Source organism: Desmodus rotundus, chromosome 3 (genome assembly GCF_022682495.2).
Source record: "Desmodus rotundus isolate HL8 chromosome 3, HLdesRot8A.1, whole genome shotgun sequence".
Lineage (NCBI taxonomy): Eukaryota > Metazoa > Chordata > Mammalia > Chiroptera > Phyllostomidae > Desmodus > Desmodus rotundus.
The window spans coordinates 65,872,844-65,882,333 of NC_071389.1; the positions used below are offsets into that span (position 1 = coordinate 65,872,844).

General features: G+C 39.6%; 1 pseudogene; it reads right to left on the bottom strand.

Annotated features, from left to right (window-relative positions):
* Positions 1-646: 646 nt before the first annotated feature.
* On the bottom strand, positions 647-1,903 carry LOC112309328 (small ribosomal subunit protein eS7-like; annotated as a pseudogene).
* Between the last annotated feature and the right edge of the window lie 7,587 nt (positions 1,904-9,490).

The following is a 9,490-nucleotide window of genomic DNA, read 5'->3' on the forward strand; positions in this document are numbered from 1 at the left end:
GAGGGAAATTGTAGTCCAGGCATCTCACTCTATACAAGAAGAAATTAAGCCACGGAGAGGTGAAGTGACTTGCTTAAGGTCAAACAGTGAGGTGATTCCAGACCTGGATTTAGAACCCAGGTCTTCTGACTCCTAACCTGGGACCCTTTTGCTGTTTGACCTACTACATTTGAAAATGTATGAATGATATGCACATTTACTTAGTGATTTCTATACAGTCCAGAGGTTGTCAATAGCCTGGTGCATCCATTAACTCATTTCATTGTCATAACCACCCTCTGAGATGAGGAGCCCGTTTTACAAATGAAGGAACTAAGGCACAGGGAAAGTAAGTCACTTGTGTAAGTCAATCGCCGGAATCATATCTTACACTAGGAATTTTTGCAGACGTTGCTATGGACAGATGAATGTTTTTTTGATTCTTCTTTTTTATAAGAACTAAGATATAATTGATATATATATTATATTAGCTTCAGGTATACAACATGATTATTATGTAAATATTGAAATGATCACCATAAGTGTAGTCAACATTACCGCAGTTATAATATTTTTCTTATAATGAGAACTTTTAAGATTTACTCTCTTAGAAACTTTTTATTTTGTGAATGATATTTTATATGATCATTTTATTTACAACTGAAACTCAGAATTCAAAATTAACATTCTTGCCCATGAGCTTCTTAGAGACACCAAAAAAGTTTCAACCTTGTGTTCCACATTGTTCTGCTGGGCTTTACCCAAATTAAACTTCATGAGTCGGCTGGCCGTCATCCCATTTCACGCGGATTCTCTTGCCCACAGTTTCACTTGGGAAAAACGAGTCCTCCAGGGTTGCATTGTGCACGGCTGTCAGGGTGTGGCCCTGGGAGGCTTTTGCTGATTTTTTGTATGGCTTTTTCGAGTTGTCTTAGGCAGAATTTTCCTTGGAGCAATAAAGACAATGTGCTTCCCACTGAATTTTGCTCCAATTTGCGTACTAGCCCTACTTGGATTTTCTGGAAAGATTTCAATTGAAGGACAAGAACAAAGATTATAATAGCTTTCCGACTGCTCCCAGCTTCAATATCCTTGGCTGCTATTCTAGTCAGCTCTTATGCCTGGGACTTGAGGTCCAAGTTCATCTCCAACTAGAGGAGAGCACAGGAGATGTGAGACTCGGCTTGAACTGGTCTGGCTTCTCACCATGGGGCTCACGATCTTCATGCTGAAACTGAACATGGTCTTCTACTTGGTGAGTGCAGCCTGGGAAGAGGCCTGGGTCTCTCAGGAGCTCATCAGATCTCTCTTAGCAACTTCCAGATATGTAATACAGTGTCGTTAGCAGTAGTCCCCATGCCACACGTCCCATCCCCAGGGCTTACTTATTTTATAACTGGAAGTTTGTACCTTTTAACCTCTTCATCCACGTTGCCCACCCTTTTCTCCCCAACTTTGGCAACTACCAGTCTGTCCTCTGTATCTATGAGCTTGTTTTTTCCCCCCCACATACAAGTGAGATCATACGTCACTGATCTTTCTCTGTCTGACTTATTTCACTTAGTATAATGCCCTGAAGGTCCGCCCAGGTTGTTGTAAATGGCAGCATTTTCTTTTTTCTTTCTTTAATGGCTGAATAATATCCCATTATGTGTATGTGTATTTCCCATTTCCCATTCATCCATCAATGGATACTCAGGCTGTTTCCGTATCTTCTAGGCTATTGTGGATAATGTTGCAATAAAAATGGGGGTGCCTCTTTTCAAGTTAGCGTTTTCATTTCCTTTGAATAATACTCATATGTAGAATTGCTGGGTCATCTGGTAGTTCTATTTTTAATTTTTTGAGGAACTTCCTTACTGTTTGCATGGTGGCTGCACCAATTTACATTAGCAGCAACAGTTACAAATATTCCCTGTTCTCCTCATCCTCGCCAGCATTCGCTGTTTCTTGTGTTTTTGATAATAGATATTCTGACAGGTGTGAGGAGGTACCTCATCGTGGTTTCGACTTGTGTTTCCCTGATGGTTAGTGGTGTTGAGCACTGTTCCATGTGTCTGCTCTGCTGACAGTCTATTTGTCTTCTCTGGAGGAATGTCTACTCAGGTCCTCTGCCCATTTTTAAAAATTGGGTTTATTTTTTTGTATATTTTGGATATCAACTCCTTATTAAATATATGATTTGCAAATATTTTCTCCTTTTCAGTAGGTAGCTTTTTCACATGTTAATGGTTCCCTTTGCTGTGCAGAAGCTTTTGAGTTTGTTGAAGTCCTACGTGTTTATTTTTTGCTTTTGCTTTTGGTGTCAAATCCAAAAAATCATTGCCAATACTGATATTAAGGAGCTTACTGACTATATTTTCTTGGAGTTTTATGATTTTGGGTCTTATGTTCAAGTCTTTAATCCATTTTGAGTTAATATTTGTGTGAGGTATAAGATAGTGTCCCTTCCTTCCTTCCTTCCTTCTCTCTCTCCCCCTTCTCTCTCTCTTCTTCCCTCCCTCGCTCCCTTCTTCCCTTCCTTCTTTTTTTTTTTCCTTTTTTTTTCTTTTTTTGCTGCCAAAAGCTTTATTGTTTCCATTTCGTCCACGGATTGAGAGAGGGCTCCAGGGATAAAAAGCTGCCTAGTGCCTGCAGGGACAGACTAAGGCTGAAGCCAGACATCAGGGGGAAGCAGAGGGCTCCTTCAAAGACTGCTGGGCTCTGAAGGCCCCTAGTTATGCTTGAGGGTGAATCTTTGGAAGAGATAGTGACCCCACCCAGCCTGGGGCTGGTCAGCCACAGATGTTAATCAGGTGGTTGCCAATCTTGTAAGTTTCACCGCTCATCTAGGAAGTGAGTGGTTCTCCAGGAAGAGATGGGGGTTTGTGTTGGCAGAAGTAGGGCGTGGAGATTCAAAAGGGTGCAGTTCAGGTTCTTCTCCTGGACCATGGCGACTTCCATGGGGTAGAGGGTTTTACCCCACTTGCTCTGAGAGGCCTTCTGCGCATCCTAGAAGAAGGTGCAGCTGCTGCACTGTTTTTGCTTCTTCAAGAGGCACTGGGCTCCCTGGCCCTGCTTGACCAACTCACAGACGCAGTGGCCAGTGCCCTCCAGAACATTGCAGTGGAAAGAGGAGCCAAGAGAGGTAGGTGGAGGAGGCCCGCAGATGCAGGTTGACCAGGCAGTTGATTCTGCGGGGTGGGGTGGGGGTAAGGGGTATGACAGACTTTCACCTCAGTAGAATGGTTCTGTCGAATCTGGGAGCTTATGGTTGCTTGGCAATAAGGAGGTCACCACAGAAAAATAACAGTGTTCACTCGTCCTGGAGGTAGAGCATGGCTGAGAAGGTGGTGTTGGAGCGGGTGAGGACCTAGTGGTCAGAAACCACTCAGTTGAAACGAAGTCAACACAGCTCAAAGCAACTGTGAGTGGAACTCAGGAAGGCAGGTAAAAAGAGATTGACCTGGAACTTTTTTTCTTAAAGCTCTGCACTTTATTTCCTGTGAAAATGAATATAATTTGCTATAATCAATGATAACTTTCTTTTTTCTACTTCATGTTTAAAAGTTTTTATTTAAAAAAACTTTCAGGATTTTTATGTCTGATGCTTTCCTTATATCAATTTTGCCTTGGTTCTTTTTATTCTCAGTTGTGTAGAATATTCAGCAGAGCTTAACAAACGTGGCTAAAGCCTGACACACGTTATTTTTTCTTCTTCAAGGGAATAACATTCTCATTAACATAGAGCAAATCTCCTATATTTTATGTCTGATTTTGCAGTTATATTTTTTAAAATTTGGCAATGCTCTTGTCTTTGGATTACAATGAATAAAACACACAAAACACTTGGTAATAATTATTTTAGATTTTTGATTTAGAAAAATAAATTTATTACAACCAATTTATTTGTTAATATCCTGATGAAAATAATTCTGTAAGAATCATAATAAAATTTCTGTTGCATTCTAATTTATCTGCTTGTAGAGGAGACTGAACACATTAAAATCTTTTGTTTCATATATTGGTTGTTTTTTTAGATATTTGAAATGCAGCTTTATTCTGATTCTAAACAAAAAGGAATGGGGCCCATGATTTTTCAAATTTGTGTTTTAACTATTTGAAAAGCACCTTAAATAATATAAAAATTAATTGAAATGAAAAAATGAAGAATGGGCCAAACTGAAGCCAAACATCTATATTTAATAAAAATCTTTGTAAAAAAGAGCATAAAGACTTTAAGAATCCAGTTGGAGACTCTAAAAAAAAGAAGCCAAAGTTTTAGCAGAGCCATAAAAGAAACTTCACTACATATAAGTGCCTTCAAAGTGGTCACCATGGAAATGTAGAAAACTGTTCTGATGATGTTTTCCGTACATTATTTATAAAACACTCTTAAGAATTTCCTCTAGATCCTATTGCACTTTTTGTTGTTGTTGGTAATTATATTAGTCAACACATAAAATTAACCATCACAGTAATGTTTCCAGTAATAAAAAAATTGTCCTTCTTGGGGGAGTAAATTAGATTTTTAGGAATATAAAGAAACAGGTCTCGTGAAACAGCACCCAAACTATTCGTGGTCAGGGACTAAAAGCACGACCATGGTGCAATGTGACCTATTTTTTTCAGGATGGGGAAAAACCCAGAGCTGGCTCTTAGGGTGACATTGGGTGTGTGTGTGAGATAAATTAGAAAAGCAGGTGGGATTCAAGGCACAGAGGCTAGAATTGCAAAGCCAATGAGGTTGAATGTACTTTTTAATTCGGTGGGGGATCCTATAGAGGTTTTTGAGCAGTGAGACAGCATGTATAGCAAAGAACGGGGGGAAATGAATAAGACTTGGGAAACCAAATCAGGTATCTTTCTGAGATTGAGGACATTATATATAGTCTTGGATTATACTTACATAATAAGCCATTTTAGTAACAGAAAATGATTTGACGTAATTTATCAGCGAACTGATATTCTATTCTTTCAAATTAAAAATATTTTCCCTTGATGGACAGGGTGAACGTGGGGGAGGGCAAAGGGAAGAAGGATTAATTGTTGAGTATCTGTGTGATATTAGATCATTAATTGGTTGAATGGATTTAATTGCTGATTAAATCTTTATACTTTAAAAATTCTTTTTAAATGATATAATAAAAGCCTTTAATGGGGTTACATATGTATCTTATTTGTATTCTCTGCATCTTCTATAAAGCCTGAAATTTAGAAATAACATTTCATCAGGGCATGGCTGATGAGTGGTCATTTACCCTTAAATGTTTCTTTTCCTATTTGAGGGTATCAACACTCACTAGGTCAAATTAGAAACCTATGAGTTACTCTAGATTCTTTTCTTTCCTGTACTATCTACATTAAATACGTAAGCAAGCCCTATATTGCCACAATATCACTGCTTAATTTTAGGTTCCCATGAACTATCTATAAATTTCAACAGTCTTATTGATTTTTTAAATATAGTGTCAACCTCCTGTAATACTTCTATTTGTTTATTGATATTTGAATCCTGCAAATAATTACCAAATGGCTTCTAAGCCAGGCACTGTACTGGGCTCTGGGTATACAATACTGAACAACATAGACACTATTTTTATAGACATCGTTTATTAGGAAGGTAGATACAAACCATATAATTATGAATTGTAAATAGTGTTATAAAGACAAGAATAGCAGTATGAGAATGACACTGTAGTCAAATTAATCTTTCTAAAGATCAAATCTGATCATCTCCAGTCTTACGTTAACTCCGGGTGCCTGCAGGGTTACGCCTGGGCTCCTCCAAGCAGCTCACGAGGGACCTCAGGTTGCACCCTCACGCCTACCACAAGGCCAAGCTCATGGTGGCTCGGTTAGTTAGATGAACGGATGACAAGACTTAAAAACGAATTTAAGACAACTCTGCATTTACTTGTATTAACAAAGTTTGTTAGGTTTGAAACAGATTGCCAAATGCTTCATTAAAAGGAAAAATGTTGCTTTCATCAATTTTGAGATCAGATTGCATTTAGAACTACTTTTTTTTTGTCCTTGAAACACGGCCAGAATTTTAACTGAAATATCAGAGATGTGCTATTACTATAATGTGAAAAACGTTGCTTTTTTTGGTGTGTGGCAGGAGAAGTCTGTAGTAAGGATGGTGAAAAACAGATTGACATTTGGTCATTATTTCTTATCAAGGGTGTTTTACTTGTAATGCTGTTTGACAGCTATATTCTAGGTCTGACAGCATTGAACCAGCGTAATTCCCACTGAACTGCTCTAAATAGGCAGTATTGCAATCAGTTTAACAACCCCTGGAGGCAATAAAATCTCTCCTTTGAACGAATACTCAAGGGGAGGAAATCTAAGATTTATAAAGGGCAGCAAGTATTCAAGAAAGGGGCAAAGTTTATGTGTGAGCCTGTAATTGATGTTTCCTTTGTTGCAAAAGAAAGCTAGAGGATGCTTTAAGGATTAATCTTTAACAAGTTCTAATCTGCACTAACAAGTGTGTTCAGACGAGTGAAAGAGATACATGGTTTTGAGAGTTAAGTTCCTTCTAGCCAACTAAGAAAATTTGGAGGGGTCGTAAAAGTATGAGAAAGACACTTTAAAATTAAACCAGAAGTCTTTAGCCATGTCTCTTTGGTGTCTGGGCCAGAGGGTCACTGTCCCTACAGACGCTATTGATTAGGCTTTATGATTGGCTCACGGTTCAAACTGGCTTAATACATATGTACTTGTAGGGGGAAAATTTCAGTCAAATATAGTATCATCCTCATTTTAAATGAACTTGGCAGTTCTACTTCTGCTGGTAGTAATTTAAACACACATTTAAGCAGGGTTTAAATCAAGACAGCCCTAACTTTTTAATTCTCTGCTTCTGTCACTATTAGCTGTGTATCCCTGGGGACTTTAAACTCTTGTTCATGGTTTTCTCATCTGTGAAATGGGGCTGATAGTTCTTACTAACTGGGGATATTTGAAAGTATGTAGCTTAAGAAGAGCACCGAAGTCAGTGTGGGCCCCGGGGTAAGAGCTGACTTTATTGAGGTTGTACTATGTTCTAAGCAACTGTGAGCTTCAAGCTGCTAGACCCTCTTAGTAATCATATGAGGTTGGTACAATAGTTCCATAGAGAGGATGCTCTGAGGGTGGGGGATATTAGCAGAAATAGGTTGGGGTACACAGTCGAATGGTTACTTCTCTGTCTTGGACCTACTTGCTCGAGAAGTAGTTTTGTGTCTGTCAGTAGACTCCAAGGAGCTTGGGGGTTCTTGACCCTAGAAGGTAGTGGGGACAGGCACTACCATCAAAATTCCAGTGACATATGCCTTCACCTCTCCATTCTTTATATATGATTGTGTATATGTGTGTCCAGGCTTATTACCGATTCTTCTTATCTCATTTACATTGCTGTTGTTGGCTGCACCTTCTGTAGCACCGAATGAACCGGGCAAGGTAACCCTCCCATGCTTGCTTTATATAAACCGTCCCTGCTGTCCAGGACTTTCACCTTTCACCATCCACTTAACTTATTAAATTCTCTTCGTCTTTTGGGTCTCGGCTTAAATATCATGTCTCTAGCAAGCCTGATTCCTCAAGAGTTGAGAGGTTTCACTCTGTGCTCTTATGCCCTTCCATAGCCTTTATTCTGTGTTGTCATTGTGGTAAATATTTCCTGTTTTTTCACTTCTGAGCCTAGGAGAAGATTGCACCTTCTGTCCTGCTTGAAGTTGGTGGGGCCCTGTGGTTGGTTTGGCTGATAGTTTTTGAGCAGATTTACACAGGTTGTTCTGTGCTCAAGTCCCTCCCCCTTTTCCTCTGCCATGGCAACGCTGAAAGCGTCCGCTGGTGGTGGAGGTGCAATGGTGAATCATTGTATGGAGGAGCGCAGCAGTTGTGGAGTGTTGCTGAGACACAGTAGACGTGGCAGTGTGAGATACAAACATCTGTGGCCTTTTGGCAACTACGAGTTTGGGGGTTGTAGGTTACCACAAGGTATCTTGACGGATCCAGTCATTGCTGGGCCCACATTTCGCTTCCTCACCTGTCTCTATTTCTTACTGCAGGAGGCGATTGTCTTGTTCATCATTCTATCCCCAGAGCCTTGTTACAGGACTGCCTGACATATGGTAGGCAACTAATAAATCATTCATGGGATGAGATGATGATACTGTAGGAAGGAAGGGTCTATCTGAAGATTTAATTTCCACACTAGCCACACCTTTAGCACAGTTCTGATGTGAGGTAAAGTGATAAAGGAATATTATTTGAGGGGAAAGATAATGATCATGGTTCTATATCTTCACCTTTAGGAAATAACTTCTTTAGGAAAAAATATATTTTATCACTGAAGAGAACTATGTATAGAAAATATATGAAATGCACAGTTCTCTTTCATATATTTGGATATTAACCCTCTATTAGAAATATTATTTGCAAATGTCTTCTCCCATTTGGCTGGCTGCCATATACTTCTTTTTATTTATGGATAAATAACAACAGTGAAATATGCCAGGAATTGGAAGAAGAGGCCTGTGATATGAGGTCATGCTGAGACAATTTTTGCTAGGTATTCATTCATTCAGCACTGTACTCTAGCTGACCTCGTGGGTACTGTGGCGGGTGGGAGAATATGATCTGACACCACTTCTCCTTGAAGAGCGCGGAGTGAAGTAGTGGGTAAACAGAGACCAAGCTACGTGGAACACGATGGAATAATTGTAACAATAGAAGTGCTCCTGGGAAAGAGTGTAGAAGAAGCCTACATTTCTTCTGAGTTGGAGGGTGATAAATTTACAGAAATGACGTATTAGTGGGCCTTTCCACTGTTTACATTCACCTTTCATTTCAGTGACCGTTCTCTGTGTTCATTTTCAGCCATGACCGTGGCCATATTCTGGGCTTTGTCAGCATCCAGAACTGTACCAACTCTGACACAGTAAATTCCATGATACCACTCCTTGATCGAACCCAAGTCTTTCCGTCTTGCTTATTGAGTTATGACCAGTTATAGCCGTTCCTTCAAACCTCTGAAGACTTTCACTCTGATGCCTCTTTTTTGAACTTCTCTTTTTCCCTGCATAGACCTCTGTGGACCAACACTCTGGCCACCCTCTTGCTGTTATCCTATACTCCTTTATTACCCTTTGTGCATTCTATATTGCTGACCTGGAAAATACCACCTTGGATCAAACCCACGTGGTCTTCTCCATGTTTTCATTTAGCCTGCTAGAGAAACCGTGGGCAGATTAGGGGCATCCAAAAAGCATCATTTCCAACTTTAACTAGGACCTCAATATTTCTCAGTTATCCATTTATGTTTCCCTACTGAATTGTTCCAGTCCTCCCTAGTGGCTATTTCAAACCTTCTCCTCTATCCTAATATTCTAAGACCTATCACCTTCTACCACTGTTCAGCAGATGACCTCACCTATTACTTCTCAGAGAAAATATAAACCATCATGTAGGTACTTATTTAACATCCTGCAATGAAACAAGTTACTGGTGGCTCCAGCCTTCCTATTCTCCTTCTGTTCTG